Raw genomic sequence first — 17,175 nt, 5'->3', positions numbered from 1 at the left:
TCTTTTGACATGCCAATAAAATTTTTTAATTTCACTGGATCTACTAGCTTTGGCTCCATCTCCTTTGCTTTTCTTTGTTCAGCGCATGATTTGAAGAACTCCTCACCGTTGCTTGCAATACCTGCCACAATTCCTTAGTAGTCATATTGATTATTAGTGTGACAGCCCGAGTAATTAAGAACATAAATCAGATAAACAACAGCGTGATTATGAAGCAAAACAAAGCTAACTCCAAATTGCTGAGAGTTAAGGTCCAAAAATAGCTCAGATTTCGAACCAAGTGTTAAAAACTCCCTCCTGTTGAGAATAACTTGTGAAGCAAATAAAAATAATTTTTTTAATAAGAACTTAAATCGTGACCAATATACTAGTGGTAGAACTTTTCAAGTTGAACACCTTCCACTCACAGCACTTCTTCTGATTTTGAGCAGAGGATGTTCCAAAATCGAGTAGACGATCGGTCAAATTTCAGATCCGATTCAAAAATAGCCTTGACCGACATTCCACCAAAGATCCTACCATCCTATCCCCAACTTCATCGAGCTTTTTTCTTGTTGATCTTTATAAAAGTCATAGCGCATACCTTATTCCCGAACCTTCACTTTTGGAAATTAACCCACTTAGTTCGAACTTGGTGTGAGAATACGCGTTAAACCCGACACCTTCGCCACGACACGCATCATGAGCATCATCATGCATATTTAAGCCCCATGAACATCTTTTTGTGCATAGTTTTCCGTCATAAGCATCATTTGTGCATAAATGAATATTTTGGCCATGGATTATTAAGTGCCCAGAATTTTGTTATTTATTGGTGAAAAATCAAATTTGTGAAGGAACCCCAATTTCTTCCATACCAATGTGCCCCCAAATTTTTTATTCAAATCCTGTACACCATTTAGTGATTTTAAAATATTTTTACTAAATTTTTCAGAGATGTTTTCTTGAGTTAAAAATTCAATTAAAGTTTGATTTTAGCTGTTTTGTTTTGACAATTTTGTGCAAACCATAACAGTTTTTGAGTTTATTCTTCTTGCATTGGATTTTTGGTGATTTTATCTTTCCAACGAGTATTTTTGGAGAATTTTTGGACACCGATAGCTAGGTCGTTTAAGGAAGCAAATGTTAATCGTTCTATTTTTGCCGCGAGCCCGCTTGTCAGAATGACATCTCCTTCCTCCAGCACCAAAACGCCAGATGGCCGGCACGCAGCCCCAAGATCACCGGATTGGGCGGCTCCCTAGCACCAGCAAGGCCCCCGTCCGCCCATAGGCCACCCGAGCATCTCCCATGTGACCTCCCTTGTCTCTCACGCCTTCTCCTTGCCCTCTATTGGCCCGAGCTCCACCGAACAGGCATGTGCACCACCAGGCCGCCATGCACAGCAGCTCGCCATCGCTGCCAATGGGCAAGCAACAACCCTGTGTCATCCTTATCTCCTCGCGCCGTTCTAATCCTCACCGCTCCCGGCCTATAAAACGAGCCACTAGCTTCCCACACGCACCAATCTCCATTAACAGAACACCGAGCTCCATTTTTTCCCCAAACTTTGCCAGCGAAATCCGCTGCCATCTGAAGGTCCTGGCCCAATTCCTTGCAGCTAGAGCCTCCCCACGTTGTCCCGCATCCATTTTTCTACTTCCCGGGATTCCTCCCTCACCGGACGACGCCCTCCACGGCAGCTCCTCTACCACCCCCTTCCTGCGCTGTTCCTCCCTGTGCGCCACCCTCCTCCAAGCGCCTGACTCCCTGCTGGTGCGCTCCCTGGCCCAAGGTGCCGCCCCTCTCCCTCCCCAAGCCATGTCCCTTCCCTTCCCCCTGTTCCCAGCCAGCCCCTAGGTGCCCAGGTGTCGTCTGTGTCCCGTGCCTGTGATCTGTTTGCGTGGGGGGGCCTCATTGGAGAAGAAGAAGGAAGTGTAGGGGGGTTATGGGGAAGTTTTAGGGACTTTTGCACAATTAACCCTTAGACCTGGGGGCTAGATTGGAAGTTTGCCTCGGTTTTCTTTCCTCCATCTAAAAAGGCTGCAACTTTGGAAATTCGTAGTAAATTGTAGAAAAATTGTAAAATAGCAAATGAGGATTTTTTGGAATCCTTATGAGAATAACTATGCATTAGAGTCATAATATGATATATGTTAGTAGAAAGTTTCTGATGTTTTTATTTATCCTTGCAAAGTTCTTTTAGAAATCCTTTTAAGTTGGTTGGATGCATATTTTGAGTTATAGAAGTCCAAAGATTGTGATTTCAGTTATGTTAGTCTTATGATGACACTCTATAGTTAATAAAAATATTGAACATTCTAGTTAGGTACTGTTTTTATCATGTTTTGATATAATATTGATAAATAGGCAATTTTTAGCTTGTTTTGCTTGTCATTTTCATATCTAAAGTAGTGGTGCTCCAATTGCTGTGAAATTTTTATTGTAGGCTACCGATGCTATATGTGTGCTGTGGTTAAACGTTCATATTTATTAGATGCAGTATGATTGACTTATTGATTTAACTTGTTTATTTCTTCATAAATGGTTTTAAATAAGTTATAAATTTTTTGTAGGTGTAAAAAAGGGAAATGTGGTTCCACTACCTTTGTATGATGTTGTTCTACCATAATAATATATAATATGGCTATGTGTTTATAGAAAATGATGATCTTTAGATTTGTCTTGCTTTTACATGTTTTCTTGCAATAGCAATTTATCTTTTTCATAGCAATTAAATTATAAAACCTGAGCATGTGAGATTTATACAGTAGCCATATTTTGATAACATCTATCATCCATAAAAATCTCAGCTCCAAATGAGATTTTTGCCACATCACCTATAATTAATATATATGTTTACTATATAATTGGACAATGAAAGTTTGCTAGTAGATGCATATACTTAGGTCATGTGAAGCTTTTAATAGTTATTTTTGAGGGGTACATATGATGCTAAGTTATAATAAGTAGTGGTTAAGCTTTGAATATAACTCATATGTATGCTCTCATGTTAATATAACAACTACTTATATAAGTTCTTCACCTTTGCTTTAATTCTTGCTTAAGGTATTTAGGGTGTTCCATGTTACCTAAAGCTAATGATAATTAACTATGTTGATAGTATTTGTGAGCTATGTGTTTAACTTATGCATATGTTACCTTGTTAAAGAACTAAATGAAGAACCTTGTTGCATATGTGCTGAAATGGCTACTAGAGTAGTTTCTGTTGTGGCAATGTTTTTGAGATGATAATAATGTTTTCTATAAATATGCTGAATACAAAAGTTGTAGGTAACTTCATAATATAGCTTTTGTTAAATTTTTATGACCATAAGCCTGATGCTTTAGGAGCTATAGATTTTACAAATTCATTGTCAAGTTTTGCATGCTCTATGTATAGGTCTGAATCATTGTGTTGTTTGAATTAGTTAAGCTTTGAATCATGTCTTCGAGATAATAGAAGAAGTGTATTGGTTTTCATGAGATTTCCAAATTGTTAAAGATCACCCCTTTTGGTGGTCTAAATCTCCAGTTATGAGCTTGTGAAGTGGAATGACAGAATCTGTCCTAATCTGGATAGAGATATTTTTTTTGTGATGTTTGACCTAGTTAATTTTAGTTTTAGCTTGTGGTGTTTATAACAAGTTGTGCATGGTTTTCTAAGATTTCTAAAAAGTCTAGAACCACCTTGTTGTGAAAGCTAAAACTCAACTTATTGCTCTCTGAAGTTCATATCAATTTTCTATCCTTGTTTGTACCGATCTGCTTATTGGTGTGCTTTCACCTTGTTATTTGTTGAATCAGATTTTGGTGTGAATAACAAAGTTTTAGATAATTTTGTTAACTTTATAGAAAGTCTAGGGTCACCCTTATCAGATGCTTATATCTCTAGTTATAGCTAAAACAAGTGACTACTGTGCTACTATCCAGATTCTGTGTATGTGCTTAAGTTATTAGCTTTAACTTGACGTTGCCTTGTGTGTTTGTTAGTTAGCTCATATCACTATTATAGTTAACTTGATCTACCTGAGAATCTTATAAATGTGTTATATAATGTTGGTCAAGCACTTAACTAATCAATGATCATGTATGCATGTTGCTACAAAATAACCTTGCTGCATAGCTTGCTAGAACCTGAGTGATGTTGGTGTGTGACTTGCTTGTGTATGAGTGGTTTAAAAACAAATGTAATATACTTTGATCACATTCAACTTGCTAGTTGTGTGATGCACTTATGTATGCCATGTTGTTAAGCACCATCACCCTAGTTCTTGTGTGACGCTCTGCTTAATTAGCTCTTGATTGTTAATTGCTTGCAATAGCTTGACTTATGTTCACTTGTGTGCCATGCCTAGTGTACTTGCTATCCCTCTATAATAGGTTATGTGGTGTATAGTTAAATAACTCTAGGTGCCTATGTCTTGCATGATCTTATGTTTGCCTTGAATGCTTTTGTGTAATGCATCTCTTTTTACCATTCTTCATATTCATGCTCTTGCATCTTGCATCTCATCTAGATACGCTAGATAAACCACGTGAAGGATGTGATGATGGAACCAAACCTGAAGACGGTGTATGGTGGACCTATCCGGAAGATGGAAGGACTAAGCATGTGCCGAGATGGGAGATGCTCGCCAAGCGAGTGTTGTCTAACAAACACTAACCTAGTGTGGTTTCCAGGCAAGCCCCGGTGCATGAATTCCCTATTTTAAATTTATGCAAGTTATTGATGCTTATGATTGTGCATTTACGTTTGTAGGAGTTGATTGAAACCGTAGATGCATGAACTTAGTACCTTGATCTGAATACTAGTTGCTAAGGTCGAGTAGCTGCAATGCTTAATAGGTCTCAGTAAAAATCGAGTGATTTCCTGTCACTCGCGAGTTATAGGAGTTGTTTGTTTACTTATGTTACAACCATAAGGACGACGGGCGGGCCAGGGCCTTGTGAACTGTTTTGGTGGTCGGTGGATTGCCCCATCTGTCTAAATGAAAATGGACTAAGGTCAAAACATGTCGGCGTTCGTGATCAAGTGTTTGGAAGTACTAATCTCATACCTAGTATGGGATAGGGAAGCCTAGTACCTGATTGAACTGGGGCATGGCTTATACTCCTGCTGTCCTTGGAACATCATTCCCATGGTGCATCATGTGGGTGCAAGTGTGGTCACAGTACGGCAAGAGGCCAGGACTATGGAGCATTGCATGCCAAAGGAAGTTTGACCCTGACACGTGCTTGGGGATCGATGGGGACAGCTGACAAGTGAAGCGACCCTTCGTGGTGCGTGGATGTCGTGAGATTAGGTTCGCCATGCATGGTTAATAAATTCGAATCGATTCGTCTGCCTCTCACAGTTTGGGACTGCTTGATCGTTATTCTGCACTGAGTAAAGATGGAACATGATGATATTAATCCTAATGCTTGGTCTTTAAATTGTTTGGAAACAATGCTTGCTTAATATAAGTTGTTGATCTAGACTGGTTAATGAACTTAGAATCTGAGCTAAAATATTAAAAGTAAGGACCAACTTTAGTCGCTTTTGGCAAAAACAAACCCACCGCCAAAAAACCTTGCATGTCTAGGAGTCAATGGAGTAGTTACCACCTGACGGGTAAGCCTTGTTGAGTATTAGTATACTCAGCCTTGCTTGTGGCTATCTTTTTCAGGTTTACTGTTGTTTTGGGTGCTAGTCTTACCTGGCCTACCCAGCTCCCTCCGGGTTGGACGATCAAGTGGGATCCTTCCTCGGACGGCGAGGGTAGGGATCATTGATATCATGGTCGGCTTTGCCATGGTATTGTGTATCGTTGTGTAGCTTCCGCTTGTTTTACTTCTTCATTGTTTACAACCTTGCAAACTCTGTTTGAATTTCGAAAACTCTGATGTAATAAATTGTTGAACTATGTTAATGTGGTGGGAATGTTGTAATCTCTGTACCCACTCACCTTCATGTGAGCAATGCTTCTCGATCTTGAGTAAGTGGTTTATCGGATGAAATCCGATGGACGACCAAGTTGGCTTGGTTAAAGTGCATGATCGCGTGTTAGGCGACTTAAGTGCATTTTAGTTAGGTTAATTTGGGCGGTTCCGCCAAAGCTAGCTTCTGAATGGGTTCAGACTTCTTTGTTTTCTTAACAGGTTGTTTCACCTTTGGCTGCCTTGGCTTGGAAGGCGGTGCTCGTGGCTTCTTGAGAGGTGTTGCAGGTTCCTTGCTCGTTGGGGGTCTTAGTCCCAGCGACGGTGATTGGGAAGGGGTGTTGTGGTCGTCATCGCTCGCACCACTAGGATTCTATGGAGATGGATACGATGATCAAGGAGGATGCGACGGTCCTGTTGGTGACGACGGTCCTAGAGGTGGTTGTGCTGGAGATGATGGTCTTAAGTTCTGAGGAGATGGTCATTGCCGGGGATCTACGGGGAGCAATGATGCCTCCTTTCCGTGGATGATGATGTAGCATTTGTGCCATAGAATGATCCTGTGAAGTGCATCTCCTAGTGTCCTTTCCCCATCACCTCCTGGGAGGTCAAGCTCTAGGCCTTCATATTAACTATCACAAATCTGCTCTAGGACAACGCTGGAGTAGCCAGGTGGAATCTCCATGCCATGGCTTGTCTGCCCTAGCAGGATTGGTAAAGCACTACTATACGCCACCTGTACATATAGGAGAAATAAAGAAGTTATTAAACTCCCCACGCGTGGATCAATTGAGAAGATTGCATAAATTATATATACGTATACCTTAATAGTGATGTTGCCGAATGGTCTATGCAGCTCACATGAGGTGTTGTGAGGGATGTTGTCCACAGATAAGGGATATGGGTACCCCATGGGTCGCCATCGACCAGGATATTGGTCGTTCCTGACAAGTGGGCCTGCTCGACCAGAACATGCGGGCCAAGGACATGAAGATACTTGGAGCACAAGTCAAGAAAACCGGGCAATTCAAATTAGCCCGGATACTGCGGGATAGGTATTGTAATCTGACTCAAATTACTTTCCATGTAACTACCAAGTAGATTAGATTCAAACCATCTTGTAACCCTGGGTCGTCAGCCTATATAAGGCAGCCAAGGGAACCCCCTGAGGGGACAACAACATCTCAGATTAGCAATACAATCCACACATACAGGATGTAGGGTATTACTCTCTGGAGGCCCGAACCTGTCTAAAACCCTTGTGTCCTTTGTGTTCTCATGATCACCTTCGAGTTTTTGGTTTCACAATCGCCTTCACCTACAAATCAACCACTTGGGTAACCCCCTGGTGGACTGTCAGGCTTATAAACCCGATAGTTGGCGCGCCAGGTAAGGGTGATTGTGTGATCCTCCCCAGCGAGCTCGATGGCATCCCGCCCTGGCATTGTAATTCCTGAGAGCATGAAGGACTTCCTCGCCAACCCGATCTAGCTCCGCTTTGGGAGCATGCTGGTGGACTCTGAATCCACCACGACTTCCGTCGACTCAGCATCCGCCGCCAGCTCAGCATCCATTGGATCTACTCCAATGGAACAAGTTCTCTACCTAAGGATCATCACGCTGCTTGCCCAGTAGGTCAGCAATCCCTCTCTCTTAGAGAGGGTCCCACACATCCTCGCAGCAACCCGCCCGCCCACACCCTCCAACCTGATTGTGGGGCTAGATCGCATCAGCAACACCATCGCTGAGTGCATCAACCTCTCCGAGACGGTGCTACGCCCAACAAGGTTGGTGCAAGGTCCTTCTCGCGTCCTTTCTGGTCTGAGGAACTCAGCTGCTGTGTTTTCCGTGAAACTCGCACAGTCTCTTCAGATCCAATCTGAAGACCCACCCAAGGAACATCGAGCACCTGCGGCGCTTCTACCCTCTGGACTTAAAAGCTATGTTTTCTTTTTTGCCCTTTTTTACTGAATGAATAAAACCCTCGAGGTTCTTTTGCATACCTACGACCTTACTGTTCTTTTGCCCAAGCTATTCCTGACGCTCGGGGGCTGTCTAACCCACTCGCTCTCAAGCTCAAGGGGTTCCCCCAGGTGCTAGCCGACCTCTGGGTGTCGCATCCTTCTCCTTCCTCTCTCAAGGCAATACGACTAACTCATGTGGTCGGCGTTCTAGCTCGCAAAACCTAGACAACCTTGTGTTCATCCCTCCTACAAGCTCGAGATCCGCTCTCAACAGGACACTGGTCAGGCAAGGCTAGGCTCTTAGCGGCTACAGGCCTCGGCTACATGTCGTCCCGTCATATACACCAAAGGAGGGATGGAGCCCTTTCTCTCCGCATACGTTTAGCCAATTACATCACATGTCTTATCATACAATTTGATACACCACAAGTTTTATTTTACAGTCCAACTCCTTAATGAGCTTTTCCGCTACGCCACCCTTCGACTCGGCATGAATCAAGCTCAAAAATGATTTGGTATGCCTCTCGTCACCCGGCTGAACTTTTTGACCCAGGGCGGGAGGTGACTTGGTGTGCTTTTATAGCTCCATTGGCTCCTAGCCTCGGGGCTAGGTGCGGGAGGCAACTCGGCGTGCTTCCGCAACTCGGCTGGCTCCGAGGCTCGGGGGTTGTGTTGGGATACGAGGTAGGCTACACTAGCGCAAATCAAAAATTTCTACCGCGTATAACCAGGAAGAACTGCCGTATAAGGATCACGGGATTACCACTCGACGCACTACTGGTACGGAAGATGTAGATATGCGTCGGTGTAGTGAAGATGATCACGTAGTCGTACGTAGTCGATCACGTCTAGCAGCTCCTCAGCAGCTCGTCCACGTGCAGCAAGATCGCCTCCGGTGCCGCGGCTCGTCGTCGGCTCGTCGTGGCTCGTCGGCGGCTCGTCGATGGCTCGTCCAAGTGCTGCAGGCGCAACACCTCCAAGGTATCCACACGTGCAGGGAGGAAGCGTCGCAAGCCGGATTGCTAGATCCGCGAGTTGCAACAGGCGAGGGCGTGGGAGGCGCGGCAAGTGTGTTTCGCCAAAAAGGTGTCAACCCTAGGGCGCCCCCACCCCTCTATTTATAGAGGTTCCTGACGGGCCTCTGGATCCGAGGCCCATTAGTACTTCTAAACCTAATCCAACTCGGATCTGATCTGAATTGGGCTTCCAGCCCCTTAAGTGTGTGACCCTATGGGTTCGGATACGTATAGACATGGCCCGAGTACTCCTACTCGGCCCAATAGTCGGTAGCGGCCTCTAGCAAGACGTGCCAACTCCTATACGCACACGAAGATCATATCAGACGAACCATCACAACATAATATACATGCTATTCCCTTTGCCTCACGATATTTGGTCTAGCTACAAGCCGACCGCTCTTTCTCGATCCTGTGATCCGGAATCCCTTTGTAGGTTAACTCTTAACCATACGTAGCATGACCATGCATTTTCGGATCCGATCACTCGAGGGGCCCAGAGATATCACTCTCAATCAGAGAGGGGCAAATCCCTTCTTGATTGACCATGTCTCATAGCATGCTTCTTGACAAACCCGAAAACTACCTTTATAACTACCCTGTTACGGCGTAGCGTTTGATAGCCCCTAAGTAGGTCGATCCACATCTAGAATACATGCGACAATCTCAGGTCTAAGGACAAAGCGTATATGTTGTTTAAAGAGAGAACTACTTCTCGTGTTGGGTCAGTCCTAGCACATGTCTCCACATGTGTCCACATTATTAGTTCAACATCTCCATGTCCATGACTTGTGAAACATAGTCATCAACTAATACATGTGCTAGTCTAATATTCATGTGTGTCCTCACATGAACTCCGACTAGGGACAACTTTAGAATAACCATACAAGTAAAGAGTTTCACATACAATTCACATAATTGCAAATCAATTCAAGTAGCCTTTAATGGATATTCAATGAACACAATATTCAAATCATGGATACAAATGGAATATCATCATCATCTATATGATTGCCTCTAGGGCATACCTCCAACAGGTTGGATGTCACAGACAACTCAGTGTGCTTCCGTGGCTTGGCTGGCTCCCAGGCTCAGGGGCTGGGCGCCGCCGTTGACTCGACGTGCCTCTTGTCGCCCGGTCAACCTCTTTGGCTTGGGGCGGGAGGTGACTTGGCGTACTTCTACTACTCGTCCGGCTCCCAGGCTCGGGGTCTAGGTGCCACAGACAACTCGGCGTGCCTCCCGTCGCTCAGCCAACCTCTATGGCTCGGGGCGGGAGGTGACTCGGCATACTTCCTTGACTCGTCTGGCTCCCAGGCTCGGGGACTGGGCGCCATCGACGACTCGGCATGGCTCCCGTTACCCAGCCGACCTCTCTGGCTCAGGGCGGGAGGCGAGTCGATGTGCTTCCACGACTTGTCCGGCTCTCATGCTCGGGAGCTGGGCACCTACTTCAGGTTGGCATGCCTCTGTGGCTCCGCCAATCCTCGTACTCGGGGGCTGGGTGCTTATTGCAGGTCGGCGTGCCTCCGCTAGTCGTTCCGCTCAGGGGCTGGGCGCCTATTTTAGGTCAGCGTGCCTCCGTGGCGCTATCAGTCCTTGTACTCGGGGATTGGGCGCCTATTGCAGGTCGACGTGCATTCCTGGCTCTACCAGTTTGCACGCTCATGCTTGGGGGTTGGGCGCCTATTTTAGGTCAGCATGCCTCCATGGCTCTGCCAGTCCTCACGCTCGCGCTCGGGGGTTGGGCGCCTATTTCAGGTCGGCGTGCCTCCATGGCTCCACCAGTCCTCGCGCTCATGCTCGAGGGCTAGGTGCCTACTTCGGGTCAGCGTGCCTCCGTAGCTTCGCCTATCCTTGTGCTCGGGCAGTAGGACCTGCTTCTAAGATCAATTTTTTCTTCCTTTTTGACCATTGGACCGATTATACTAATCGCTTCAATGCTCGGGAGCTACTCCTATGCAGTGCGTCTTGCGACGCCCTCCATGTCCTTCGCTTCGACCTACTGGATGCCCGACATCCATCAACTCGGTACTCGACTTCGCTCTGCATGTATGGCTCTGCGTTCGCTCAGATTTTTTTCTTTTTGAGCACTGCACAGCCTCTCCGTCACTATGACGCCATCGCAGCTTCAGCCGACCACATTTCAAGCTTCACTGTGATGACCTCTGGTTCATGTTTGCCTACACAACGCTCGGGGGCTTGAGGGATATGGGTACCCCATGGGTCCCCACCGACCAGGATACTGGTCAGTCCTGACAAGTGGGCCCACCTGACTAGAAGGTGCGGTTCAAGGACGTGAAGATACTTGGAGCACAAGTCAAGAAAGCTGGGCAATGCAAATTAGCCCAGATACTGCGGGATACGTATTGTAATCCAATTCAGATTACTTTCCATGTAACTATCGAGTAGATTAGATTCAACCGACTTATAACCCTAGGTCGTCAGCCTATATAAGATAGCCAAGGGAACCCTCGAGGGGACAACATCTCATATAAGCAATACAATCCATGCATACATGACTTAGGGTATTACTTTCTGGAGGCCCGAACCTGTCTAAAACCCTCATGTCTTTTGTGTTCTCACGATCACCTTCAAGTTCTTAGTTTCAAAATCGCCTCCACCTACAAATCAACCACTTGGGTAACCCCCTGGTGGACTGCCGGGCTTATAAATCTGACAACAGGGTACTGTTGGTTGTCTTGCACAACCATGGTTAATCTTGGCATGTTCTCATCAGGGATCCCTATGGAAGCACAGCTACTTCAGCGTTGAGAAGGGCTGACGACGTTGGGATTCGACAGTGCTCCAGATTGGGCCATCTTAGTAACTACCAAGGCCACTCGACAATTAATTTCGTCTTGTATTCCTACTTCTTGTGAATGCACTTTAGCTTCTAACATGCGCCGCCAGCTCTTCTCTTGCTGTTCCTTTCTTCACACATTTTCCATTTGGGAATTGCACTCCTGTAACCACCTCACCCTATACGATGATGGTACTCATTCTTACTAGCATTGGTAACGTTGACGCGAACCTTATTTGTACTACCTTCGCTCATCTTGTATTCCACAAATGAGTTCCAGTGGTCCCTTAACTTTGGCCACTTATCAAAATCTAGAGTCCAACCGTTCTTGATAAAGTTGGCATCCAGATTGTTCTTGAAGATCTCCACTCTTTCACATCTTTTTCTTCAACACCTTCAGGAAGTGTGAAGTGTTTCTTGACATCTGCCCACAACATATCCTTTTGTGTCTGCGGGAGCACGTATGAATCATTTTGTTTACCCTTCCATTCTCTAATGCTGATGGGCATGTTGTCCCTTACAATAGCCCCGCACTGACTCATGAAATTTCTAGCCACATGTTCGGGAGCAATTGGCTGACCCTCTTTTGTCACTTCCGTGATGTGAAGCCTTCCCTCCATTATCTTTGTATGACCTTGCGACTTATTTCGCTTCGTCAATTCAGAGGGTTAACAGTTTAAGATTCATTAATTAGTACATAGTAATAATGAATATGAAATTATAGATGGGGTAAAACAATAAAAATGATATATACCTCACTGGAACCTTCCATCACGGCAAGGTTTTGTACTGCATTGTCATCAACGCGGTGCTTGGGCTCATCACTGCCATCACCAGACATGTTGAGGAACATGTCCGCCTGGCTACCCTCATCCTCGGTGTACATTATTGGAACGTTGGAGCCACTACCACCATCAATAATCTGCTCCATTATATAGCTTGCATCCGCTTCATCTCCCATCTCTTCGAATTATAACAGCCATGTAATTATAGATACATTAAATTAAAAATTATATCATAAACTTTGATGTAGCATCAATGAATCATTCAGCATCAAAGTTTGATTTTCTTGATTTTATGAAACCAAAACTTCACTATTCTACTGGTTGAACGAAGTAGTGCATAAAACTATAAAAGCATAACCTAAAAGTAATGTTGAAAAATTATGAAAGCACCCACATGTCTTTGAATTGAACTCAAGTATTAGCATCGAATGAGATAAATATTACAAAAAGATAAGTTAACTTATGCACCTATATCAATAATGCCTTTGAAAATTGGCAACTCTAGGAATATTGGATCTTTTATTAATAGGAATATTGGGTAAATGGATTTGGAAATTCCTTCAAGCTATTTGAAGCTAAATAAATAAAAACAGTAATACACAATTATAATTAAATTATAACAGTAACACAAAAGGGCCCTTGCGTCACCAAGGGCCTCGTTGGGGGGAGAAAGGGCGGGCTGGGTGCTGGCTCGTACCGGCCGGCGTTGCGAGCGTACGGATCAACGGCTGGGGCGGGCGACAGGGTGGGCGAACGATGGCGCGCGGTCGGGGCGGGCGGAAGGCGCGGGTCTCGGACGGCGGCTGGGGCGGGGTGAGTGGAAAAATGGCGGGGGCTGCTCGGATGGGGCCGGCAACGGGGCGAGCGATTGGGCGGATGGGGCGGGAGGACGGCGGGGGGCACTCAGATGGTGGTCGGACCGGGGCACCGCGAGCGACGGTGGACTAGGCAGGAGGGCAACGGCAGTCGGGGCAGGTGGACGGCATCTAGGTGGTGGACGGGAGCGGGCGGACGACAACGGGTGGGGCAGGCGGACGGCGGCTGAGCAGGCGCAAGGTGGTGGATCCAGTAGAGTGTGCATGAGAGATGAGGCAGGGGAGAAGGGGGTGAGTGTCTTAACCCCCCTAGTCCCGGGTAGACTTATCAGCTGGGATTAAATGCCCTTTAGTGGGGGTTTTTCATTTTTCGCTTGTTTTCCAATTGCAGTTTATGTATGTTTTAAGTTGTTTTCCACTAGTTTTGTTAAACAAAAAATAAAAACTTTACATATTTTGAACATGAAAAAATATATTAAATTAGCAAGTATATTTAAAATAGGTTTGAATCAGTCATTAATTCTATACTAGTTGATTAAATTTCTAAAATAATTATTTTAATGCATCACTATCATCAACAAACTCTTCAATTAAATAATTTCAACGCGCAAAAAATGCAATGGATCTATGTGGTTAAGTTAACATTATTTATATTGATCGAATAAATGTTCACCATAGAGATTACAATATAATTCAAAGGTTCTGATGGCCATAGAGCATTACATAAAGGTGAACAATATTTAGTGCATTACAATGTAACGTTAAAATACTTCTTCTTGACGAAAGTTCCTTGGTCATGATCGCGGCATAAGTGCAGAGCCTCTTATTTGGCTAGCATGATGCTTGGATCAACTTCGACAATTAATGGAGGCATGCTATCAAACTGATGATAATCATCTGACTGGTCTGTTTTGTCCTCAACTCCCACAATTTTTCTTTTACCTGAAAGAACTATGTGGTGCGTTGGCTCCTATGGTTTATCTTTATCTTCTGAATTTTGCTTGGGTTTGCTAGACATGTCCTTCACATAGAAAACCTGGTGCACATCATTGGTAAGGACAAATGGTTCATCATTGTATCCCATTTTGGTCAGGTCCACTATTGTTATTCCATACTGATCTTTCATTACACCACCTCCAGTTAGCTTCACCCATTAGCAACAAAATAGAGGGATGTTCAGCGGTCCATATTTGAGTTCCCAGATCTCCTCTATGAAACCATAATACGAGTCCTTGCTCCTATTGCTGTCTATGGCATCTATGTGGACACCACTATTCTGGTTGGTGCTTTTCTGGTCTTGGTCTCTCGTGTAAAATGTATAACCATTTATCTCGTAACCTTGGAATTTCATGATTGTGCTAGAAAGTCCCCTAGCTGACCAAGCGAGATCGCGGAGTTACCCATAAGTTGTTGACGCAACCAAGAGGGAAAAGTATCCATGTGATGATGTATAATTCAGGCATCGGATTTCGTCGGGTATTGGGAAAATAGAATATGCTTGTGTTCCTTGATATACGGATCCACAAAGGATGATTGTTGTAGAACAATGAAGTGTGCTTTATGGAACAAATCAGTATCATTGCTTAAACTTGATTTCCTTCCAAGGGTCCCCGTTCCCCACAGCCTCCCCTCGTGGCGTGATGTTGGAACCCCAATAAATTAATTGAGTCAATAAAATCAACACAAAACTCAATGACCTCCTTAGATCCATATCCTTTGGCGATGCTTCCTTCTTGATAGGCACGATTATGAACATAGTTTTTTAGGACTTACATAAACCTCTTGAAAGGCGACATATTGTGCTGGAATACTGAACCGAGAATACTAATCTCTTTGACTAGGTGAACCAGGAGGTGCGTCATAATATTGAAGAAGGATGGTGGAAATACCAACTCAAAGCTGACAAGACATTGTATCACATCATTCTATAGCTTTACTAGCTTGGTTGGATTTCTTGCCTTGTGCGAAATCGCATTGAGAAACGTGCATAGCTTTACGAGCGCCAATTGTACAATCTCTGGTAGAATACCCCTCAGTGCAACCGGAAGCAACTGGGTCATTAACATGTGGTAGTCATGGGCCTTCAGATTTGTGAATTTCTTTTCTTTCATATTTATTACTCCCTTTATATTTGAGGAGTACCCATACGGAACTTTGATACTATTCATGCATTCAAACATGCTATCCTTCTCTTTCTTGTTGAGAGTGTAACCCTTTCTTGCTGAGAGTGTAACTAGCAGGACATAAGTAGTGTTGTCCTTTATCTATCTTTTTGGATGTAGGTCATCTCATTGCTTCATAGATTTTAGGTCCTGTCATGCTTCCAATGCTTTTGAGTTCCCATAACAACCCATGAAGCCTAGCACGTTCACGCAAAGATTCTTCATCAGGTGCATCACGTTTATTGCGTTGCGGACCTCTAGGATTTCCCAATAAGGTAGCTCCCAAAATATAAACTTCTTCTTCCACATGGGTGCACGTCTGTTATCGTCGTTCAGAACAGGTTTGCTACCAAGACCCTTTCCAAAGACTACCCGTACATCCTTTATCATCTTAAAGACATGCTTTCCATTACAGTGTGCAGGTTTTTTACGATGGTCTGGAGCCCCTTTGAAATGCATCCCTTTCTTTCTTAATGGATGGTTAGTAGGAAGAAATCGATGATGGCCCATATACATGACCTTCCTATAGTGTTTCAAATACATGTTGTCTGTGTCGTCTAAATAGTGGGTGCATGCCCGATATCCCTTGTTTGTCTATCCTGAAAGGTTACTCAGCGCAGGCCAATCATTGATGGTTATGAACAACAATGCTCGTAGGTCAAAACTCTCTTGTTTATCCTCATCCCCCACACGTACACTTCCTTCCAGAGCAGTAAAAGTTCATCAACCAACGGTCTTAGGTACGTGCCAATGTTGTTGCTAGGTTGTTTTGGGCCTTGGACAAACACCAGCATCATAATGAACTTCCGCTTCGTGCACAACCAATGAGGAAGGTTGAACAAACGTAGGGTCACAGGCCAAGTACTATGACCACTACTCAACTCACCAAATGGATTGAATCCATCAGTACTTAAACCAAACCTTATATTCCTTGCATCACTTTCAATGTCCGGGAATGCTCAATAAATTGATCTCCACTGGGTCCCTTCCGTGGGGTGTCTCAGCATCTCATCTTGCTTACGTTCTTCTTTGTGCCATCGCATCAACTTAGCATTCGCCTTGTTTTTGAACAAATACTTCAAACGTGGTATTATAGGGAAACACCACATCACCTTCTTGGGAACTCTCTTCTTGGGAGGCTGCCCCTCGACAACCTGTTTAAATTCATATATTGTGGACGATAATTCATTATTCTCAGAAAGAATGTTCTTTACAATTTTCAATATCCCCTAAAATGCCATATCGGACACACCTTTTTTCCTTCCATTGCAGCATTTCCAGTGTGATACCCAATTTTTTATGCCCTTGCTTGCAATCTGGGTACAATAATTTTTTATGATCATGTATCATGCACTGCAATTTTTTTGATTCCTTCTCAGTTTCGCAACCTCTCTGTGCATCCTGTAACACCTGACCAAGATCATCAATAGGGCTATCTTTTGCAAACTCATCCTCATCAGCCTCGCCCATTGTAGTATTTGTAAAAGATTGGCCTACAGCCTAGTCCGGAATGTTGTTATCATCCTCCTCTTCTTCGCCATCTTCCATTATAACCCCTCTTTCGCCGTGCTTGGTCCAAACCAAAAAGTTAGGCATGAAACCGTATCTAAACAAGTGGCTGTGAATAGTCTCCCGGGACTGTATTGGAAGTATGGACAACATATGAATCCATTCTTTGGCTTGTTGGATTTGGCCACTTTGAGAAAATAATACAAGCCATCAACAAACTCCT

The 17,175-nt window shown here is 44.3% G+C and overlaps 1 long non-coding RNA gene across 2 annotated transcripts; it reads left to right on the top strand.

The window, feature by feature from the left end:
- Positions 1–1,213: 1,213 nt before the first annotated feature.
- On the top strand, positions 1,214–15,478 carry LOC140223117 (uncharacterized). Of its 2 annotated transcripts, XR_011898561.1 has the most exons (5): positions 1,214–1,774; positions 4,500–4,662; positions 6,121–6,612; positions 6,755–6,953; positions 15,123–15,478. It is a non-coding gene; the product is annotated as an uncharacterized lncRNA (long non-coding RNA). The 2 variants fall into 2 exon arrangements; XR_011898559.1 differs by lacking the exons at positions 6,755–6,953; positions 15,123–15,478 and having other exon boundaries at positions 1,278–1,774; positions 6,121–6,675.
- Positions 15,479–17,175: the final 1,697 nt, after the last annotated feature.

Source organism: Setaria viridis, chromosome 6, assembly GCF_005286985.2.
Source record: "Setaria viridis chromosome 6, Setaria_viridis_v4.0, whole genome shotgun sequence".
Classification (NCBI taxonomy): domain Eukaryota; kingdom Viridiplantae; phylum Streptophyta; class Magnoliopsida; order Poales; family Poaceae; genus Setaria; species Setaria viridis.
Note: the sequence above shows the minus strand (reverse complement) of the source record. Positions and strands in the feature narration are given on the sequence as shown.